The 24,130-nt window shown below is 46.3% G+C and overlaps 3 non-coding genes across 3 annotated transcripts; all 3 read right to left on the bottom strand.

The window, feature by feature from the left end:
- Nucleotides 1-338: 338 nt before the first annotated feature.
- On the bottom strand, nucleotides 339-411 carry TRNAR-UCG (transfer RNA arginine (anticodon UCG)). Its single transcript has one exon. It is a non-coding gene; the product is annotated as a tRNA-Arg (tRNA).
- Nucleotides 412-8,516: 8,105 nt separating this feature from the next.
- Nucleotides 8,517-8,589, bottom strand: TRNAR-UCG (transfer RNA arginine (anticodon UCG)). The gene has a single exon. It is a non-coding gene; the product is annotated as a tRNA-Arg (tRNA).
- A 7,669-nt stretch (nucleotides 8,590-16,258) lies between these two features.
- On the bottom strand, nucleotides 16,259-16,331 carry TRNAR-UCG (transfer RNA arginine (anticodon UCG)). The gene has a single exon. It is a non-coding gene; the product is annotated as a tRNA-Arg (tRNA).
- Between the last annotated feature and the right edge of the window lie 7,799 nt (nucleotides 16,332-24,130).

Here is a 24,130-nt window from a genome sequence, read left to right as displayed (position 1 = left end):
GGTTCGTGTCCGACAGAAATACTCTAAGACAGCAATACTTCCAAAGCAGCAATGATGGTTCACGTGCCCACACAAATAAGATGGTATGTTGGCCGCTGTCGCGTTGCACACAGTGGAAAGATTGGTTTTTGAGGAAAGGAAATGGCGCAGGAATTGTCTCACTTCTCGTTGGACACCCCAACCACGCCGTAAAGGAAAAAAGAGGTGCAGTTGTGGAGAGTTCCGGAATAACTTCGACCACCTGGTCATCTAGGTTACATTTTGGTTGTCGCAGGAACGATATATCTTGTATGTTAAACCGTTCGCAATATGGTGGCCAAGAAGGGAAAAATTAAAAAACAGCCTGCCAGGACTCGAACCTGGAATCTTCTGATCCGAAGTCAGACGCGTTATCCGTTGCGCCACAGGCCCACAGAGACCTCCGGGTTCATCTATTTTATTTATTAATAAGGGGAAGAGTGTAACCAAAGATTAACTACCACGTTCCTTTTTTTTGTCTGTGTGTTGTTCTATATGTTCGTTTGTTCTATATGTTCGTTTGTTGTTGTTTTATAAACGTTGGAAATAAACGCTGGAATAACTTTTCCTGACCTTCAGTAAACATTTAAACTTTGAAACGTTTAACCGCGCAGTTAATAAGATGTTGCAGCCTGGGGCTACAAAGCGACACGAAATACAACAGAGCACAATTAATACGTGCTACTTAAAAATTCCCCTTGAAACGGACAGCATCGACTCCAAGATTAAACAGCCTACCGTGAAGGGTGCCATAATTGATCACGGCGGATGGGTGACATTTAGAGTTTTCTCGTGACAATTCGGGACTGTACATGCGCTCTATGGCAATCACAATCTCTAAGGCATAAGTAAAGCAGGGCGAATGAAGAAGCCCGAAGTAGAAACGAAGAAGGGACGCCTTCGGGCACCTTCATTCGCGCTGCCGAACTTACGTCAGAATGGACCATCTACCCCAGCAAAAAGTTCTACTTGAATACCGTCTCATGAAACAGAAAAGTTCTGCTAATAGGAAAACCTCACTACGTGCCAAACAGAAATATTCCGAGATACGTCAAACCTTAGAAATAATGCAACGTTCCTTTATCGCTATGGTTTTACATTATACTAACATTAGTTTTATTCGAAGCTTTACCTGCCCAGCCATCGATGTCGACTGCAGTCGATTTTGGAGACTGTAAAGCAAATTGAACCTTTCAAGGAAATCATAACTTTTTACCACACATATAAAAACACGTCGTATACTATAACGCAAACCTTGTTTCAAAAAAGAAAAAGTTGTTTTTCTTTGTCAGCATATAACTCTGGCCACCACTCTTCTAACTTCGAAAATCTGCACACAATGTGCCTCACACACACACACACATATAGAATCATAATCTACGCGTCGCCAAATTTGCGTCATCATTTTAAATGACGTTAAGTAATAATGGACTCCTAAAAAGTGTTAAAAAAAAGTCATTTAGCATAGAAGTCTGGCCACTATGCACTTTTAAAGCTCGAAAATCTAGACACAATGTGCGTATTACATAAACTCAAAATTATAACGTACGCGTTGCCAATTTTAAGTCATCATTTTTATTGCCGTGAAGTAATATTTGGTTCTTAAAGAATATTGTTTTGAAATAAATTACTAATTTACTTTCGAAATCTGGCCACAGTGTTTTTCACGAGAGTCTGGCAACAATATGCTATTTTTCAAATAAACGTAATATTGCTTCTTTTGCCACAATAATTTTTTTTGTAAAATTTTTGAAGTATATTCAACGCATGATGCGCATTCGGAGCTGTTTTTAGTTGGAAGCAGTACGCATGGATTCGAAAATGCGCTCATAGACTACCCGGGTGCAGAGCTGTTTAGCGCTGGTTTGTCTCAGTGACTGTCACTTTTGCTGGGACAATAGCACTTAACACCGTGCTCTCAATGAAAGAGGGGAAAAGAGGCATTTTTCTCAATACAGTGTGGTTTCGCCGAGTGCGTGTAGATGAAGTTGAAACCTATTGTTAGACTGATATTAAAAAACAGCTCCGTGCAGCTGCATAGGACGGTGGCTCTTCTGCGAAACACTAACAAAGCAAAATGTTCACTTTGTCAGCTTTTATTTCATGACCAGAAGCTTGTGTTCAGAAGTATTTGATGGTGATATTCCCATATTACCAGGAAATACTTCACTTTCAAGCTGCTGGGGATTTGACTCTTACTGGCACACTGGAATGTGCTCGTCTGAAGTGAAAATAGAAACTAAATATTTATGCCCTCATGGAAAGACGTGTTTATTTTTGGTTTGGTTTGGTTTATGGGGTTTAACGTCCCAAAGCGACTAAGGCTATGAGAGACGCCGTAGTGAAGGGCTCCGGAAATTTCGATCACCTGGGGTTCTTTATCGTGCACTGACATCGCACAGTACACGGGCCTCTAGAATTTCTCCTCCAAAGAAATTCTAGCCGCCGCGGCCGGGATCGAACCCGCGTCTTTTGGGTCAGCAGCCGAGCATTAAATTAATTTCTACCTATTTCTCTCTATACCCCTGTCAAGCGGGCAAGTTAAGTGCCATTACGTGGAGTGCGCTTTGGCATCCCGAGTGACACTTTGGGCTACGCGGTGCTAAACGGGAAAGCAAAGTGCACTCATAGTAAAAAAATAATTGCTACAGAAAATGAGCGGAATTTCTGAACAGGCCGATGGAAAAGAAAAAGGACTAATAATATTTGATTGCTTAACGTGATAGTGCAAATAAAGCGAGGCTCAACAGTTTTTAACGATGAAAAAAAAATTTAAATAGCAGAAAAGCCAAGACCAGCCAAGGCTATCCAGAATTTCGACAACAAACAAGATGGCGGCGGGCAGCGATGTTGCATCTGATCACGTTTACTTGTTTTGTTGCTTCGGTTGCAGCTATAACCAACGAACTTTTTTCTGAAAACAGTTTATAACACGTAAAATAAAGTTGTAAGTACTTTTTATGCATTATAAATTTTGTACCATTGGAACCGCTGGCGTCTAGGCTACGCACTCGGCCAGCAAAGTATGGTCTGTGAACGCACTCCTGGCGGAGCGCACTTTCCGCGAGTGACACTCCACTTGCGTCGTTTAGATGCGGCAAAGTGTACGTACAGCAAAGTACACTTTCCGTAAGTGCACTTAACTTGCCCGCTTGACAGGGGTATTACTTACGCTCCGCGTCGCTACTGTGACTCCTCCTTCTATGGCGGCTATCGCAACTGGTCCCTCGGCCAGCAGCAGCAAAACCAGGTTGTTTTAACCATTGGTTCCACCTGCGTGTGTGTGTGCGCGTGATCGTGTGTGCGCTCGTGTGTGTGTGTTTACCGTCCCTAAGCAACTCAGGCTATGAGGGACGACGTAGTGAAGGGCTCCGGAAATATCGACCACCTGTGGTTCTTTAACGTGCAATGATATCGCTCAGCGCACGGGCATCTAGATTTTCTCCTCCAAAGAAATTCAACTGCCGCGGCCGGGATCGAACCCGCGTCTTTCGGGGCAGCAGCCGAGCACCATAACCACTGAGCCACCGCGGCGGCGTATGTGTGTGTGTGCAACGTTACTAGAACCAAGTCAGTTTCACAGTGGTGCCCAGAGAGCTGTCCCAAGTGGCGGTCGCGCGAACTAGTGGCGCTGCGATCGAGTCTTGCTCCCTCGTACCCTCGTCGCCGCTCTGTGCGGCTCGCTGCCCTGCTGCGCCCTTTTTAAGGTGCACTCGCGACAGCCGCTTTGTGTTGTCCGCTTTTCAGTTAATTTTAAGGCGAAAGCCTTTAATGCCTCATACTGTCGTTTGCAGCCGTGTCGGCAGATGTGTCCGTGTTTCGGCGTCACTACTTAAAAAGCTGTGTCGAGGCTGAGCATCGAACCAGGGCCTTTGGCATTTGAAGTCATTAACTACTCATTTGGCATTTGAACCAGTCATTAACTCATGACTATTTAGTCATGATTGTTTAATGACTAACTAGTGATGATTAACCAGTCATGACTGGTTAGTCATTCGTTAGTCATTATCAGTAGTTAGTCATGATTGGTTAGTCGTGACTAGCTAGTCATTAACCAGGCATGTCTAGTTCATCATTAACCAATGATGACTAGTTAGTCATCAACTAATAAGTCAAACTAGCTACTCATTAACCAGTCATCAATTAACTAGTCATGACTAGTTAGTCATTAACCAATCATGACTAGTTAGTCATCAACTAATTAGTCATGACCTAAATAGTCCTGACCTATTAGTCATTAACCAATCATGACTAGTTAGGCATCAACTAATTAGTCATGACTAGCTAGTCATTGACCAGTCATCAATTAACTATTCATGGCTAGTTAGTCATTAACCAATCATGGCTAGTTAGTCATTAACCAATCATGACTAGTTAGTCATTAACTAATCATGACAAGTTAGTCAATAATCAATCATGACTAGTAAGTCAATAACCAATCATGACTAGTAAGTCATGACTAGCTAGCCACTAACCACTCATGGTTAGTCATGACTGGTTAGTCATTACTAACCATGACTAATTACTGATTAGTCATGACTGGTTAGTCATTAAGCAGTCATGATAAATTAGTCATTAAGTAGTCATGACTAGTTATGATTGGTCAATGAATGGTTAGTCATGAGTAGTCAGTCATTAAGCAGACATGACTAGTTATTATTGCTTAATGACTGCTTAGTCATGACTAGTCATGACTGGTTTGTCATTGCTGGTTAGCCACGACTAGCTAGTCATTAACCAGACATGACTAGTTCATCATTAACGAATCATGACTAGTTAGTCATCAACGAATTAGTCATGACTAGCTAGTCATTAACCAGCCATCAATTAACTAGTCATGGCTAGTTAGTCATTAACCAATCATGACTAGTTAGTAACCAATCATGACTAGTAAGGCATGGGTCATGACCCAATTAGTCATGGCTAGCCAAACCAAGTCACCCCATAGCCTCCTCGCAAAATAACGTTGGTTCTGCCGCCTTGTGTGTGCCAACAGCCGTGCGGCCAAAGTTGCGTGGAAAGGCTTTCGTCTCGCGCACTTTAGATCCTCAAAGCGGCGCCTGAATTTTTTGTTTGTATGTTGTAACATCGGGCCTCTTCATGCTGACCTGTTTTGCACCGGGGTGCAATAGCGGGTATCGCAACGATGACACGACGGACAGTCATTTCTTCGGGCCACCGATATACAGCTGAGCCACCACCGCTGCCACGTGCAGACAGAAGAGAGTTGAAAGCAATACATGGTAAATGAAAGGAAAAAGATTGTTGCTAGCTCCGGCATCTGCCATCGCTGCTGAAAGCACCTCAGCTGGTTCAGCAGAAATAAAGGATAGCAGGCAGTTGGTAGGAGAGAAATGAAAGAGGTGAGAGGATTGTAGAAAGGACAGGGGATGAGGTACAATGGTAATAAAACTATTTACATATTAACGTAACAGCAATAGAGATAGAAATGACGCGCGTCGCAGTAACAGCGTCCGCCGAAGCGGAGACGCTGGTTGCTGGCCCTGCTACGCCCTTGAAAGGACGCGCGTCGCAGTAACCGCGTCCGCCGAAGCCAACGTTTCTAGTGAAGACAGTTGGCAAACTGCGCCGGCGAGCCAGGGAGCAGAGCGGCCCCACGCGATCACCGTCTAGGCGGTGGCGCTGCGGTCGCTTTAGGATGAGCGCGTCGTCTGCTACTCCCAGCCCAACGTTTTTATATAATATTATCAACATAAACTACGAGGAGGCAAGCGGTACGTCATGTTTCTCTAAACCGCGGAAAGAAGGGCTTCCAGTTTTTTCCGATATTTACAGCCAGAAGCTCAACCTCGAGCATCCTGCCCTGACGTACCCCAGACGTAGAGCGCACGCGGACTTCCCAATTCGTAGATGAGCGCGGCTAGAAGCAGCCGCCCCCTGCGCAGACGATGCGAGGCGCGAGCTAACACTAATCATTCGCGCAGCAAACTGTGACCAAGCAGAGCCAATGGGCGCCGCGGCGGTGAAGAGAAATCGTGGCCTCTGAGATCAAGCGCAGTGTTAATGTACCGATGCTTGAGCTGGTTACGGAGGCACGGAGGCCATGGAAGAACAAACGCGGCACTCCTACCAGCCGAAAGATGGCGATCGTATCTCTTTGAGATGAAATCGGCGACAGAAAGGGGCCGCATACCCGGAGCATGTTTTCCAACTGTCTTTATCTAGAAACGTTGGCCGAAGCGGAGACCCTGGTTCCTGGACCTGCTGCGCCCTTGAAAAGACGCGCGTCGCAGTAACCGCGTCCGCCGAAGCGGAGACGTTGGTTGCTGGCCCTGCTGCGCCCTTTGTAAAGCGCGCTTGCGACAGCCGCTTTGTGTCGTCTGCTTCTTACTTAATTTTTGTTTGTATTTTGTGACATCGGACCTGTTCATGCCGACCTGCTTTTCACCGGGGTGCAATAGCGGGTATCGCAACGATGACTCAACGGACCGTCATTGCTTCGGGCCGCCAAAAAACCACATCGAGTTTAAAAGATGGGAGCGTGCACTTCACAGAAAGGATCGCAAACAGACCTCGAAATGCAAAGTTTGTGATCTCCATTTCGAAGAAGAAGACCTTCTAAAGCACTATCCCCATGTAGTGCAAGGTACGGAAGTGTTTTTGGAGACAGGGAAATGGATGCTGGCACCAGGCTCTCTTCCGAAGCTGTTTCCTTTATTCCAGGCGCATATTTCAAAGCCAAAATGCACTACGCCGAAGAGAAGGCCTCCAATGGGTCGCGGTGCCCAGTGTGTTGCGACAGCAGTGCCACGAGGTAACTTAGAAGATTCCGAGATCGCAAAAGTGCATTCCGAAATGGCCAGCTGCGCTGCACAAAGTGACAGTCTGGAGTCCGCAGCATTACCGACAACGTAGTGGATATTCGAATATTCACTACGTTCCCTCCTAAAGTAGAGTGCACCCACGCACTGAAACTTTGTCTGACCTCTTTACATTATAGGAACTATGCACTGGGGTACGCGCTAGAAAACACAAGCCATTGAGCAAAGCAAGAAACAATGCTGGAGAGCGTGTTGCCAGCATTTTTGGACTTTTTTCACGATATTAAAAGCCTAATTTCGCATCGCACAAACGTGTTCTCCAAGATAACACGCAGCTTCGAAGGAAAAGCTGCCGCAATTGAAGTATTATTTTACTGCAGCCATGTAGAGCGCAAACGCAGCTCGCCAAAACCTCATATGTGCCGGCCGCTCCTCGCTTCTGCGCTGCCTGTAGCAGACGACGCGCCCGGCAGGGAGCAAGACTCGACTACACCGCCGTTAGTTCTCGTGACCGCCGCTTGGGACACTCTCCTCCGCTGGGCGGTATAGGAGCTGTGAAACTGAGTTGGTTCTAGTAACTGTGTGTGTGTGTGTGTGTGTGTGTGTGTGTGTGTGTGTGTGTGTGTGTGTGTGTGTGTGTGTGTGTGTGTGTGTGCGTGCGCGTGTGCGTGTGCGTGCGTGTGCGTGTGTGTGTGTGTGTGTGTGTGTGCGTGCGCGCGCGCGCGTGTGTGTGTGTGTGTGTGTGTGTGTGTGTGTGTGTGTGTGTGTGTGTGTGTGTGTGTGTGTGTGTGTGTGTGTGTGTGTGTGTGTGTGTGTGTGTGTGTGGAGGCACGCTCAGCCGACGATTTCTGACGGTGCCCCGGGCGTTCTCAGTGCTGCTGCATTCTCCACGAAGGCTGCCCACATCATGCCCCTCAGTAGGGTTTTTGGGTTTAAAAGCGTGAATGTTTACACTAGAGTACGTCACTCAAGTACGTCAAGTACCTCTATGCTCTTCAGTGTTCTGACGCGTTGCCTGCTCGCGCGTGCCGCTTTGATGCGCAACACAGTCCCGTCCAGTGTGACCTGCAATGCAACAGTGGCTACCGCGCGGCCGAAAAGTAACTGGAAGCCGTAGCGTTTCGAACGCCACAGAGTGTCGTTGTCTGTAAAGATGCAGCGGATTTTATTGCCTCTTTGAAAAGTGTGACTGCATAAATTTCCTTATTTGCCTTTTGTTTCTGTTTTGGTTTGTGTTTCCTTTCCCAATCCTGCTTGGATTCCAGGATGAGGAAGGCTCGGACTTGAGCTGAAAAATAAAAGTCATCTCTCTCTCTCTCTCCAGGATGAGTCTCCAGTATGGTATAGCCACGGCGAAGGCCGGGTATTCACTGTCAAGGGTTCGTGTCCGACAGAAATACTCTAAGACAGCAATACTTCCAAAGCAGCAATGATGGTTCACGTGCCCACACAAATAAGATGGTATGTTGGCCGCTGTCGCGTTGCACACAGTGGAAAGATTGGTTTTTGAGGAAAGGAAATGGCGCAGGAATTGTCTCACTTCTCGTTGGACACCCCAACCACGCCGTAAGGGAAAAAAGAGGTGCTGTTGTGGAGGGTTCCGGAATAACTTCGACCACCTGGCCATCTAGGTTACATTTTGGTTGTCGCAGGAACGATATATCTTGTATGTTAAACTGTTCGCAATATGGTGGCCAAGAAGGGAATAATTAAAGAAGAGCCTGCCAGGACTCGAACCTGGAATCTTCTGATCCGAAGTCAGACGCGTTATCCGTTGCGCCACAGGCCCACAGAGACCTCCGGGTTCATCTATTTTATTTATTAATACAGGGAAAGAGTGTAGCCAAAGATTAACTACCACGTTCCTTTTTTTTTGTCAGTGTGTTGTTCTATATGTTCGTTTGTTGTTGTTTTATAAACGTTGGAAATAAACGCTGGAATAACTTTTCCTGACCTTCAGTAAACATTTAAACTTTGAAACGTTTAACCACGCAGTTAATAAGACGTTGCAGCCTGGGGCTACAAAGCGACATGAAATACAACAGAGCACAATTAATACGTGCTACATAAAAATTCCCCTTGAAACGGACAGCATCGACTCCAAGATTAAACAGCCTACCGTGAAGGGTGCCATAATTGATCACGGCGGATGGGTGACATTTAGAGTTTTCTCGTGACAATTCGGGACTGTACATGCGCTCTATGGCAATCACAATCTCTAAGGCATAAGTAAAGCAGGGCGAATGAAGAAGCTCGAAGTAGAAACGAAGAAGGGACGCCTTCGGGCACCTTCATTCGCGCTGCCGAACTTACGTCAGAATGGACCATCTATCCCAGCAAAAACTTCTACATGAATACCGTCTCATGAAACAGAAAAGTTCTGCTAATAGGAAAACCTCACTACGTGCCAAACAGAAATATTCCGAGATACGTCAAACCTTAGAAATAATGCAACGTTCCTTTATCGCTATGGTTTTACATTATAATAACATTAGTTTTATTCGAAGCTTTACCTGCCCAGGCATCGATGTCGACTGCAGTCGATTTTGGAGACTGTAAAGCAAATTGAACCTTTCAAGGAAATCATAACTTTTTACCACACATATAAAAACACGTCGTATACTATACCGCAAACCTTGTTTCAAAAAAGAAAAAGTTGTTTTTCTTTGTCAGCATATAACTCTGGCCACCACTCTTCTAACTTCGAAAATCTGCACACAATGTGCCTCACACACACACACACACACACACACATATAGAATCATAATCTACGCGTCGCCAAATTGGCGTCATCATTTTAAATGACGTTAAGTATTAATGGACTCCTAAAAGGTGTTAAAAAAAAGTCATTTAGCATAGAAGTCTGGCCACTATGCACTTTTAAAGCTCGAAAATCTAGACACAATGTGCGTATTGCATAAACTCAAAATTATAACGTACGCGTTGCCAATTTTAAGTCATCATTTTTATTGCCGTGAAGTAATATTTGGTTCTTAAAGAATATTGTTTTGAAATAAATTACTAATTTACTTTCGAAATCTGGCCACAGTGTTTTTCACGAGAGTCTGGCAACAATATGCTATTTTTCAAATAAACGTAATATTGCTTCTTTTGCCACAATAATTTTTTTGTAAAATTTTTGAAGTATATTCAACGCATGATGCGCATTCGGAGCTGTTTTTAGTTGGAAGCAGTATGCATGGATTCGAAAATGCGCTCATAGACTACCCGGGTGCAGAGCTGTTTAGCGCTGGTTTGTCTCAGTGACTGTCACTTTTGCTGGGACAATAGCACTTAACACCGTGCTCTCAATGAAAGAGGGGAAAAGAGGCATTTTTCTAATACAGTGTGGTTTCGCCGAGTGCGTGTAGATGAAGTTGAAACCTATTGTTAGACTGATATTAAAAAACAGCTCCGTGCAGCTGCATAGGACGGTGGCTCTTCTGCGAAACACTAACAAAGCAAAATGTTCACTTTGTCAGCTTTTATTTTATGACCAGAAGCTTGTGTTCAGAAGTATTTGATGGTGATATTCCCATATTACCAGGAAATACTTCACTTTCAAGCTACTGGGGATTTTACTCTTACTGGCACACTGGAATGTGCTCGTCTGAAGTGAAAATAAAAACTAAATATTTATGCCCTCATGGAAAGACGTGTTTATTTTTATTAAATTAATTTCTACCTATTTCTCTCTATACCCCTGTCAAGCGGGCAAGTTAAGTGCACTTACGGGGAGTGCGCTTTGGCATCCCGAGTGACACTTTGGGCTACGCGGTGCTAAACGGGAAAGCAAAGTGCACTCATAGTAAAAAAATAATTGCTACAGAAAATGAGCGGAATTTCTGAACAGGCCGATGGAAAAGAAAAAGGACTAATAATATTTGATTGCTTAACGTGATAGTGCAAATAAAGCGAGGCTCAACAGTTTTTAACGATGGAAAAAAATTTAAATAGCAGAAAAGCCAAGACCAACCAAGGCTATCCAGAATTTCGACAACAAACAAGTAGGCGGCGGGCAGCGATGTTGCATCTGATCACGTTTACTTGTTTTGTTGCTTCGGTTGTAGCTATAACCAACGAACTTTTTTCTGAAAATAGTTTATAACACGTAAAATAAAGTTGTAAGTACTTTTTATGCATTATAAATTTTGTACCATTGGAACCGCTGGCGTCTAGGCTACGCACTCGGCCAGCAAAGTATGGTCCGTGAACGCACTCCTGGCGGAGCGCACTTTCCGCGAGTGACACTCCACTTGCGTCGTTTAGATGCGGCAAAGTGTACGTACAGCAAAGTACACTTTCCGTCAGTGCACTTAACTTGCCCGCTTGACAGGGGTATTACTTACGCTCCGCGTCGCTACTGTGACTCCTCCTTCTATGGCGGCTATCGCAACTGGTCCCTCGGCCAGCAGCAGCAAAACCAGGTTGTTTTAACCATTGGTTCCACCTGCGTGTGTGTGTGCGCGTGATCGTGTGTGCGCTCGTGTGTGTGTGTTTACCGTCCCTAAGCATCTCAGGCTATGAGGGACGACGTAGTGAAGGGCTCCGGAAATTTCGACCACCTGTGGTTCTTTAACGTGCAATGATATCGCTCAGCGCACGGGCATCTAGATTTTCTCCTCCAAAGAAATTCAACTGCCGCGGCCGGGATCGAACCCGCGTCTTTCGGGGCAGCAGCCGAGCACCATAACCACTGAGCCACCGCGGCGGCGTATGTGTGTGTGTGCAACGTTACTAGAACCAAGTCAGTTTCACAGCGGTGCCCAGAGAGCTGTCCCAAGTGGCGGTCGCGCGAACTAGTGGCGCTGCGATCGAGTCTTCCTCCCTCGTACCCTCGTCGCCGCTCTGTGCGGCTCGCTGCCCTGCTGCGCCCTTTTTAAGGTGCACTCGCGACAGCCGCTTTGTGTTGTCCGCTTCTCAGTCAATTTTAAGGCGAAAGCCTTTAATGCCTCATACTGTCGTTTGCAGCCGTGTCGGCAGATGTGTCCGTGTTTCGGCGTCACTACTTAAAAAGCTGTGTCGAGGCTGAGCATCGAACCAGGGCCTTTGGCATTTGAAGTCATTAACTACTCATTTGGCATTTGAACCAGTCATTAACTCATGACTAGTTAGTCATGATTGTTTAATGACTAACTAGTGATGATTAACCAGTCATGACTGGTTAGTCATTCGTTAGTCATTAATCACTCATCAGCAGTTAGTCATGATTGGTTAGTCGTGACTAGCTAGTCATTAACCAGACATGTCTAGTTCATCATTAACCAATGATGACTAGTTAGTCATCAACTAATAAGTCAAACTAGCTAGTCATTAACCAGTCATCAATTAACTAGTCATGACTAGTTAGTCATTAACCAATCATGACTAGTTAGTCATCAACTAATTAGTCATGACTAGCTAGTCATTGACCAGTCATCAATTAACTATTCATGGCTAGTTAGTCATTAACCAATCATGGCTAGTTAGTCATTAACCAATCATGACTAGTTAGTCATTAACTAATCATGACAAGTTAGTCAATAATCAATCATGACTAGTAAGTCAATAACCAATCATGACTAGTAAGTCATGACTAGCTAGCCACTAACCACTCATGGTTAGTCATGACTGGTTAGTCATTACTAACCATGACTAATTACTGATTAGTCATGACTGGTTAGTCATTAAGCAGTCATGATAAATTAGTCATTAAGTACTCATGACTAGTTATGATTGGTCAATGAATGGTTAGTCATGAGTAGTCAGTCATTAAGCAGACATGACTAGTTATTATTGCTTAATGACTGCTTAGTCATGACTAGTCATGACTGGTTTGTCATTGCTGGTTAGTCACGACTAGCTAGTCATTAACCAGACATGACTAGTTCATCATTAACGAATCATGACTAGTTAGTCATCAACTAATTAGTCCTGACTAGCTAGTCATTAACCAGCCATCAATTAACTAGTCATGGCTAGTTAGTCATTAACCAATCATGACTAGTTAGTAACCAATCATGACTAGTAAGGCATGGGTCATGACCCAATTAGTCATGGCTAGCCAAACCAAGTCCCCCAATAGCCTCCTCGCAAAATAACGTTGGTTCTGCCGCCTCGTGTGTGCCAACAGCCGTGCGGCCAAAGTTGCGTGGAAAGGGTTTCGTCTCGCGCACTTTAGATCCTCAAAGCGGCGCCTGCATTTTTTGTTTGTATGTTGTAACATCGGGCCTCTTCATGTTGACCTGTTTTGCACCGGGGTGCAATAGCGGGTATCGCAACGATGACACGACGGACAGTCATTTCTTCGGGCCACCGATATACAGCTGAGCCACCACCGCTGCCACGTGCAGACAGAAGAGAGTTGAAAGCAATACATGGTAAATGAAAGGAAAAAGATTGTTGCTAGCTCCGGCATCTGCCATCGCTGCTGAAAGCACCTCAGCTGGTTCAGCAGAAATAAAGGATAGCAGGCAGTGTGTAGGAGAGAAATGAAAGAGGTGAGAGGATTGTAGAAAGGACAGGGGATGAGGTACAATGGTAATAAAACTATTTACATATTAACGTAACAGCAACAGAGATAGAAAAGACGCGCGTCGCAGTAACAGCGTCCGCCGAAGCGGAGACGCTGGTTGCTGGCCCTGCTACGCCCTTGAAAGGACGCGCGTCGCAGTAACCGCGTCCGCCGTAGCCAACGTTTCTAGTGAAGACAGTTGGCAAACTTCGCCGGCGAGCCAGGGAGCAGAGCGGCCCCACGCGATCACCGTCTAGGCGGTGGCGCTGCGGTCGCTTTAGGATGAGCGCGTCGTCTGCTACTCCCAGCCCAACGTTTTTATATAATATTATCAACATAAACTACGAGGAGGCAAGCGGTACGTCATGTTTCTCTAAACCGGGGAAAGAAGGGCTTCCAGTTTTTTCCGATATTTACAGCCAGAAGCTCAACCTCGAGCATCCTGCCCTGACGTACCCCCGACGTAGAGCGCACGCGGACTTCCCAATTCGTAGATGAGCGCGGCTAGAAGCAGCCGCCCCCTGCGCAGACGATGCGAGGCGCGAGCTAACACTAATCATTCGCCCAGCAAACTGTGACCAAGCGGAGCCAATGGGCGCCGCGGCGGTGAAGAGAAATCGTGGCCTCTGAGATCAAGCGCAGTGTTAATGTACCGATGCTTGAGCTGGTTACGGAGGCACGGGGGCCATGGAAGAACAAACGCGGTACTCCTACCAGCCGAAAGATGGCGATCGTATCTCTTTGAGATGAAATCGGCGACAGAAAGGGGCCGCATACCCGGAGCATGTTTTCCAACTGTCTTTATCTAGAAACGTTGGCCGAAGCGGAGACGCTGGTTCCTGGACCTGCTGCGCCCTTGAAAAGACGCGCGTCGCAGTAACCGCGTCCGCCGAAGCAGAGACGTTCATGCCGACCTGCTTTTCACCGGGGTGCAATAGCGGGTATTGCAACGATGACTCAACGGACCGTCATTGCTTCGGGCCGCCAAAAGACCACATCGAGTTTAAAAGATGGGAGCGTGCACTTCACAGAAAGGATCGCAAAGAGACCTCGAAATGCAAAGTTTGTGATCTCCATTTCGAAGAAGAAGACCTTCTAAAGCACTATCCCCATGTAGTGCAAGGTACGGAAGTGCTTTTGGAGACAGGGAAATGGATGCTGGCACCAGGCTCTCTTCCGAAGCTGTTTCCTTTATTCCAGGCGCATATTTCAAAGCCAAAATGCACTACGCCGAAGAGAAGGCCTCCAATGGGTCGCGGTGCCCAGTGTGTCGCGACAGCAGTGCCACGAGGTAACTTAGAAGATTCCGAGATCACAAAAGTGCATTCCGAAATGGCCAGCTGCGCTGCACAAAGTGACAGTCTGGAGTCCGCAGCATTACCGACAACGCAGTGGATATTCGAATATTCACTACGTTCCCTCCTAAAGTAGAGTGCACCCACGCACTGAAACTTTGTCTGACCTCTTTACATTATAGGAACTATGCACTGGGGCACGCGCTAGAAAACACAAGCCATTGAGCAAAGCAAGAAACAATGCTGGAGAACGTGTTGCCAGCATTTTTTGACTTTTTTCACGATATTAAAAGCCTAATTTCGCATCGCACAAACGTGTTCTCCAAGATAACACGCAGCTTCGAAGGAAAAGCTGCCGCAATTGAAGTATTATTTTACTGCAGCCATGTAGAGCGCAAACGCAGCTCGCCAAAACCTCATATGTGCCGGCCGCTCCTCGCTTCTGCGCTGCCTGTAGCAGACGACGCGCCCGGCAGGGAGCAAGACTCGACTACACCGCCGTTAGTTCTCGTGACCGCCGCTTGGGACACTCTCCTCCGCTGGGCGGTATGGGGAGCTGTGAAACTGAGTTGGTTCTAGTAACTGTGTGTGTGTGTGTGCGTGCTTGCGTGCGTGCGTGTGTGTATGTTGTGTGTGTGTGTGTGTGTGTGTGTGTGTGTGTGTGTGTGTGTGTGTGTGTGAGTGTGTGTGTGTGTGTGTGTGTGTGTGTGTGTGTGTGTGTGTGTGTGTGTGTGTGTGTGTGTGTGTGTGTGTGTGTGTGTGTGTGTGTGTGTGTGTGTGGAGGCACGCTCAGCCGACGATTTCTGACGGTGCCCGGGCGTTCTCAGTGCTGCTGCATTCTCCACGAAGGCTGCCCACATCATGCCCCTCAGTAGGGTTTTTGGGTTTAAAAGCGTGAATGTTTACACTCAAGTACGTCACTCAAGTACGTCAAGTACCTCTATGCTCTTCAGTGTTCTGACGCGTTGCCTGCTCGCGCGTGCCGCTTTGATGCGCAACACAGTCGCGTCCAGTGTGACCTGCAATGCAACAGTGGCTACCGCGTGGCCCAAAAGTAACTGGAAGCCGTAGCGTTTTGAACGCCACAGAGTGTCGTTGTCTGTAAAGATGCAGCGGATTTTATTGCCTCTTTGAAAAGTGTGACTGCATAAATTTCATTATTTGCCTTTTGTTTCTGTTTTGGTTTGTGTTTCCTTTCCCAATCCTGCTTGGATTCCAGGATGAGGAAGGCTCGGACTTGAGCTGAAAAATAAAAGTCATCTCTCTCTCTCTCTCCAGGATGAGTCTGCAGTATGGTATAGCCACGGCGAGGGCCGGGTATTCACTGTCAAGGGTTCGTGTCCGACAGAAATACTCTAAGACAGCAATACTTCCAAAGCAGCAATGATGGTTCACGTGCCCACACAAATAAGATGGTATGTTGGCCGCTGTCGCGTTGCACACAGTGGTAAGATTGGTTTTTGAGGAAAGGAAATGGCGCAGGAATTGTCTCACTTCTCGTTGGACACCCCAACCACGCCGTAAGGGAAAAAAGAGGTGCCGTTGTGGAGGGTTCCGGAATAACTTCGACCACCTGGCCATCTAGGTTACATTTTGGTTGTCGCAGGAACGATATATCTTGTATGTTAAACCGTTCGCAATATGGTGGCCAAGAAGGGAAAAATTAAAAAAGAGCCTGCCAGGACTCGAACCTGGAATCTTCTGATCCGAAGTCAGACGCGTTATCCGTTGCGCCACAGGCCCACAGAGACCTCCGGGTTCATCTATTTTATTTATTAATACAGGGGAAGAGTGTAACCAAAGATTAACTACCACGTTCCTTTTTTTTTGTCAGTGTGTTGTTCTATATGTTCGTTTGTTGTTGTTTTATAAACGTTGGAAATAAACGCTGGAATAACTTTTCCTGACCTTCAGTAAACATTTAAACTTTGAAACATTAAACCACGCAGTTAATAAGACGTTGCAGCCTGGGGCTACAAAGCGACACGAAATACAACAGAGCACAATTAATACGTGCTACATAAAAATTCCCCTTGAAACGGACAGCATCGACTCCAAGATTAAACAGCCTACCGTGAAGGGTGCCTTAATTGATCACGGCGGATGGGTGACATTTAGAGTTTTCTCGTGACAATTCGGGACTGTACATGCGCTCTATGGCAATCACAATCTCTAAGGCATAAGTAAAGCAGGGCGAATGAAGAAGCTCGAAGTAGAAACGAAGAAGGGACGCCTTCGGGCACCTTCATTCGCGCTGCCGAACTTACGTCAGAATGGACCATCTATCCCAGCAAAAAGTTCTACTTGAATACCGTCTCATGAAACAGAAAAGTTCTGCTAATAGGAAAACCTCACTAGGTGCCAAACACAGAAATATTCCGAGATACGTCAAAGCTTAGAAATAATGCAACGTTCCTTTATCGCTATGGTTTTACATTATACTAACATTAGTTTTATTCGAAGCTTTACCTGCCCAGCCATCGATGTCGACTGCAGTCGATTTTGGAGACTGTAAAGCAAATTGAACCTTTCAAGGAAATCATAACTTTTTACCACACATATAAAAACACGTCGTATACTATACCGCAAACCTTGTTTCAAAAAAGAAAAAGTTGTTTTTCTTTGTCAGCATATAACTCTGGCCACCACTCTTCTAACTTCGAAAATCTGCACACAATGTGCCTCACACACACACACACACATATAGAATCATAATCTACGCGTCGCCAAATTTGCGTCATCATTTTAAATGACGTTAAGTAATAATGGACTCCTAAAAGGTGTTAAAAAAAGTCATTTAGCATAGAAGTCTGGCCACTATGCACTTTTAAAGCTCGAAAATCTAGACACAATGTGCGTATTGCATAAACTCAAAATTATAACGTACGCGTTGCCAATTTTAAGTCATCATTTCTATTGCCGTGAAGTAATATTTGGTTCTTAAAGAATATTGTTTTGAAATAAATTACTAATTTACTTTCGAAATCTGGCCACAGTGTTTTTCACGAGAGTCTGGCAACAATATGCTATTTTTCAAATAAACGTAATATTGCTTCTTTTGCCACAATAATTTTTTTGTAAAATTTTTGAAGTATATTCAACGCATGATGCGCATTCGGAGCTGTTTTTAGTTGGAAGCAGTATGCATGGATTCGAAAATGCGCTCATAGATTACCCGGGTGCAGAGCTGTTTAGCGCTGGTTTGTCTCAGTGACTGTCAGTTTTGCTGGGACAATAGCACTTAACACCGTGCTCTCAATGAAAGAGGGGAAAAGAGGCATTTTTCTCAATACAGTGTGGTTTCGCCGAGTGCGTGTAGATGAAGTTGAAACCTATTGTTAGACTGATATTAAAAAACAGCTCCGTGCAGCTGCATAGGACAGTGGCTCTTCTGCGAAACACTAACAAAGCAAAATGTTCACTTTGTCAGCTTTTATTTCATGACCAGAAGCTTGTGTTCAGATGTATTTGATGGTGATATTTCCATATTACCAGGAAATACTTCACTTTCAAGCTGCTGGGGATTTGACTCTTACTGGCACACTGGAATGTGCGCCCCTGAAGTGAAAATAGAAACTAAATATTTATGCCCTCATGGAAAGACGTGTTGATTTTTATTAAATTAATTTCTACCTATTTCTCTCTATACCCCTGTCAAGCGGGCAAGTTAAGTGCACTTACGGGGAGTGCGCTTTGGCATCCCGAGTGACACTTTGGGCTACGCGGTGCTAAACGGGAAAGCAAAGTGCACTCATAGTAAAAAAATAATTGCTACAGAAAATGAGCGGAATTTCTGAACAGGCCGATGGAAAAGAAAAAGGACTAATAATATTTGATTGCTTAACGTGATAGTGCAAATAAAGCGAGGCTCAACAGTTTTTAACGATGAAAAAAAATTTAAATAGCAGAAAAGCCAAGACCAGCCAAGGCTATCCAGAATTTCGACAACAAACAAGATGGCGGCGGGCAGCGATGTTGCCATGGAGGAAGAAAACTAGGAGGGACCATGACGTAACAATCTTGAAGCCTAGTCATAAAAAATATAATGGAAAGCATCATGGGAAATAGGCCCTCACGTGACACGGCAGTGGTAGCTCTTAGCTGGATTTCGGTTTCGGTTTCGCTCTCTCGCTGTACGAGCAACTACGCGACCATCTGCTTGCGTTCACTGACGGCTCCGTGGTGAGCGCAAACTGCTCGCTCGCCGCAGCGGCCACCATCCCCGAGCGACGCGTGCGCTGACTGCGGCGCAGTGGAGACACTTGGAGCACATGCTCCTTCGCTGTGCCGCTTCTGCAGTGCCGCGTCGCGAGATTCTCGCGGCCTGCAGGGCGCTGGGAATCATCCCGGACAGTCTCGAAGCGCTCCTGTGGCCGCGCGGCACTGCGCGCTCCCGTGATATTCTAGCCTCTATACCCGTGACAGAACAGTGGTGAGCCTCTGTGCGTTCATCGAACAGGCGGGCTTGACTTCCAGCTCGCTCTTCGCCAGGTAGTGCACGCGTGACACGAACGCTCCGTGGGTGCTACCTCCGACGGTATACGCGGCCGGGCGCCCCACCCCGGCCGCTAGTGCAGTATGCCGCGCGCGCGATTAGTCCGAGACAGGACGCTACGAGCGCGCGGCTATGTATACATACAGTTTACTTCTTTTTGTAAGTGATTGTGCGCAGTGGCCGGGAGACCCCGCGCTGGGGCAGACGTAAAGCCGCCGGCACTCTCTCTCGACAGCGAGAGAGAGAGAAATACTTCACTGCTGAATTTCACGTCGGAACCGCCTATGTGCGCGCGCGTATTCGGCACGACTTGTGCCTTGAGAATAGCGGAGAACGGAGGGCCCATGGGCGGGCCGAAGTCCGCCTGCCCGAGAAATAGAATCTTGCGCAGCGCGCCGGAGCGCTCGTTCAACACGTCCGTCCGCCGTGAGCGCTCTGGAAGCCGCTGCGCCCTTTTTTAGAGGCTCGTTTCTTCGCCTACTCTCGAGTTCTCCGCTCATAGCATGCGCTGAAATAAACGCTCCGTATGTGTGTATAACGACGAAAGGAATTCCTCTCCATTCTCTTTATGAACCACAGTTGAACAGTGACGAGGTCGCGGCTGCACCCTTTGATGAAAAGTTTACCCGCAGTTTTCTACAGTGCACCCAAAAACTCGAGTGTAATCAAAGAGACGCGGAGCCTTCAGACAACCTCGAGCTCGGTACGCATTCCGCCAAAGCGCTGCGCTGCGCTACTTCGGAGCACGGACGTTCACTAAAAAGCACCGCTGGCTGGCAGTCTGGTAACTGTGGAGGAGGGCCTATTTCCCATGAGTCAGTGCGCAAAAGGGCCCTCGGCAGCGGCGTCAGAGGAGGATGGCTTGCAGAGGCTGAGCGCACTCCCTCCTAGTTTTTTTACCTCCATGGATGTTGCATCTGATCACGTTTACTTGTTTTGTTGCTTCGGTTGTACCTATAACCAACGAACTTTTTTCTGAAAACAGTTTATAACACGTAAAATAAAGTTGTAAGTACTTTTTATGCATTATAAATTTTGTACCATTGGAACCGCTGGCGTCGAGGCTACGCACTCGGCCAGCAAAGTATGGTCCGTAAACGCACTCCTGGCGGAGCGCACTTTCCGCGAGTGACACTCCACTCGCGTCGTTTAGATGCGGCAAAGTGTACTTACAGCAAAGTACACTTTCCGTAAGTGCACTTAACTTGCCCGCTTGACAGGGGTATTAACTTACGCTCCGCGTCGCTACTGTGACTCCTCCTTCTATGGCGGCTATCGCAACTGGTCCCTCGGCCAGCAGCAGCAAAACCAGGTTGTTTTAACCATTGGTTCCACCTGCGTGTGTGTGTGTGTGCGTGATCGTGTGTGCGCTCGTGTGTGTGTGTTTACCGTCCCTAAGCAACTCAGGCTATGAGGGACGCCGTAGTGAAGGGCTCCGGAAATTTCGAACCTGGGGTCCTTTAACGTGCAATGATATCGCTCAGCGCACGGGCATCTAGAATTTCTCCTCCAAAGAAATTCAACCGCCGCGGCCGGGATCGAACCCGCGTCTTTCGGGTCAGCAGCCGAGCACCATAACCACTGAGCCACCGCGGCGGCGTATGTGTGTGTGTGCAACGTTACTAGAACCAAGTCAGTTTCACAGCGGTGCCCAGAGAGCTGTCCCAAGTGGCGGTCGCGCGAACTAGTGGCGCTGCGATCGAGTCTTGCTCCCTCGTACCCTCGTCGCCGCTCTGTGCGGCTCGCTGCCCTGCTGCGCCCTTTTTAAGGTGCACTCGCGACAACCGCTTTGTGTTGTCCGCTTCTCAGTTAATTTTAAGGCGAAAGCCTTTAATGCCTCATACTGTCGTTTGCAGCCGTGTCGGCAGATGTGTCCGTGTTTCGGCGTCACTACTTAAAAAGCTGTGTCGAGGCTGAGCATCGAACCAGGGCCCTTGGCATTTGAAGTCATTAACTATTCATTTGGCATTTGAACCAGTCATTAACTCATGACTAGTTAGTCATGATTGTTTAATGACTAACTAGTGATGATTAACTCAAGACTAGTTAGTCATGATTGTTTAATGACTAACTAGTGATGATTAACCAGTCATGACTGGTTAGTCATTCGTTAGTCATTAATCACTCATCAGTAGTTAGTCATGATTGGTTAGTTGTGACTAGCTAGTCATTAACCAGACATGTCTAGTTCATCATTAACCAATGATGACTAGTTAGTCATCAACTAATAATTCAAACTAGCTAGTCATTAAGTAGTGATCAATTAACTAGTCATGACTAGTTAGTCATTAAGCAATCATGACTGGTTAGTCATCAACTAATTAGTCATGACTTAAATAGCCTTGACTAATTAGTCATTAACCGATCATGACTAGTTAGTCATCAACCAATTAGTGATGACTACCTAGTTCATTGACCAGTCATCAATTAACTAGTCATGGCTAGTTAGTCATTAACCAATCATAACTAGTTAGTCATTAACTAATAAGTCAAATTAGCTAGTCATTAACCAGTCATCAATTAACTAGTCATGACTAGTTAGTCATCAACTAATTAGTCATGACCTAAATAGTCCTGACCTATTAGTCATTAACCAATCATGACTAGTTAGTCATCAACTAATTAGTCATGACTAGCTAGTCATTGACCAGTCATCAATTAACTATTCATGGCTAGTTAGTCATTAACCAATCATGGCTAGTTATTAACAAATCATGACTAGTTAGTCATTAACTAATCATGACAAGTTAGTCAATAATCAATCATGAGTAGTCAGTCAATAACCAATCATGACTAGTAAGTCATGACTAGCTAGCCACTAACCACTCATGGTTAGTCATGACTGGTTAGTCATTACTAACCATGACTAATTACTGATTAGTCATGACTGGTTAGTCACTAAGCAGTCATGATAAATTAGTCATTAAGTAGTCATGACTAGTTATGATTGGTCAATGAATGGTTAGTCATGAGTAGTCAGTAATTAAGCAGACATGACTAGTTATTATTGCTTAATGACTGCTTAGTCATGACTAGTCATGACTGGTTTGTCATTGCTGGTTAGTCACGACTAGGTAGTCATTAACCAGACATGACTAGTTCATCATTAACGAATCATGACTAGTTAGTCATCAACTAATTACTCATGACTAGCTAGTCATTGACCAGCCATCAATTGACTAGTCATGGCCAGTTAGTCATTAACCAATCATGACTAGTTAGTAACCAATCATGACTTGTAAGGCATGGGTCATGACCCAATTAGTCATGGCTAGCCAAACCAAGTCACCCCATTGCCTCCTCGCAAAATAACGTTGGTTCTGCCGCCTCGTGTGTGCCAACAGCCGTGCGGCCAAAGTTGCGTGGAAAGGCTTTCGTCTCGCGCACTTTAGATCCTCAAAGCGGCGCCTGAATTTTTTGTTTGTATGTTGTAACATCGGGCCTCTTCATGCTGACCTGTCTTGCACCGGGGTGCAATAGCGGGTATCGCAACGATGACACGACGGACAGTCATTTCTTCGGGCCACCGATATACAGCTGAGCCACCACCGCTGCCACGTGCAGACAGAAGAGAGTTGAAAGTAATACATGGTAAATGAAAGGAAAAAGATTGTTGCTAGCTCCGGCATCTGCCATCGCTGCTGAAAGCACCTCAGATGGTTCAACAGAAATAAAGGATAGCAGGCAGTGTGTAGGAGTGAAATGAAAGAGGTGAGAGGATTGTAGAAAGGACAGGGGGAGAGGTACAATGGTAATAAATCTATTTACATATTAACGTAACAGCAACAGAGATAGAAAAGACGAGCGTCGCAGTAACCGCGTCCGCCGAAGCCAACGTTTCTAGTAAAGACAGTTGGTAAACTGCGCCGGCGAGCCAGGAAGCAGAGCGGCCCCACGCGATCACCGTCTAGGCGGTGGCGCTGCGGTCGCTTTAGGATGAGCGCGTCGTCTGCTGCTCCCAGCTCAACGTTTTTATATAATATTATCAACATAAACTACGAGGAGGCAAGCGGTGCGTCATGTTTCTCTAAACCGCGGAAAGAAGGGCTTCCAGTTTTTTCCGATATTTACAGCCAGAGGCTCAACCTCGAGCATCCTGCCCTGACGTACCCCAGACGTAGAGCGCACGCGGACTTCGCAATTCGTAGATGAGCGCGGCTAGAAGCAGCCGCCCCCTGCGCAGACGATGCGAGGCGCGAGCTAACAGTAATCATTCGGGCAGCAAACTGTGACCAAGCGGAGCCAATGGGCGCCGCGGCGGTGAAGAGAAATCGTGGCCTCTGAGATAAAGCGCGGTGTTAAAGTAGCGATGCTTGAGCTGGTTACGGAGGCACGGAGGCCATGGAAGAACAAACGCGGTACTCCTACCAGCCGAAAGATGGCGCTCGTATCTCTTTGAGATGAAATCGGCGACAGAAAGGGGCCGCATACCAGGAGCATGTTTTCCAACTGTCTTTATCTAGAAACGTTGGCCGAAGCGGAGACGCTGGTTTCTGCCCTGCTGCGCCCTTTGTAAAGCGCGCTTGCGACAGCCGCTTTGTGTCGTCTGCTTCTTAGTTAATTTTTGTATTTTTGTTTGTATTTTGTGACATCGGACCTGTTCATGCCGACCTGCTTTTCACCGGGGTGCAATAGCGGGTATCGCAACGATGACTCAACGGACCGTCATTGCTTCTGGCCGCCAAAAGACCACATCGAGTTTAAAAGATGGAAGCGCGCACTTCACAGAAAGGATCGCAAACTGACTTCGAAATGCAAAGTTTGTGATCTCCATTTCGAAGAAGAAGACCTTCTAAAGGACTATCCCCATGTAGTGCAAGGTACGGAAGTGCTTTTGGAGACAGGGAAATGGATGCTGGCACCAGGCTCTCTTCCGAAGCTGTTTCCTTTATTCCAGGCGCATATTTCAAAGCCAAAATGCACTACGCCGAAGAGAAAGCCTCCAATGGATCGCGGTGCCCAGTGTGTCGCAACAGCAGTGCCACGAGGTAACTTAGAGAATTCCGAGATCGCAAAAGTGCATTCCGAAATGCCCAGCTGCGCTCCA

This window comes from Amblyomma mixtum, chromosome 3 (assembly GCF_055824585.1).
Source record: "Amblyomma mixtum isolate Tamu chromosome 3, ASM5582458v1, whole genome shotgun sequence".
NCBI classification, from domain to species: domain Eukaryota; kingdom Metazoa; phylum Arthropoda; class Arachnida; order Ixodida; family Ixodidae; genus Amblyomma; species Amblyomma mixtum.
The sequence above is the reverse complement of the archived record's forward strand: the minus strand, read 5'-3'. Positions and strand labels throughout refer to the sequence as shown.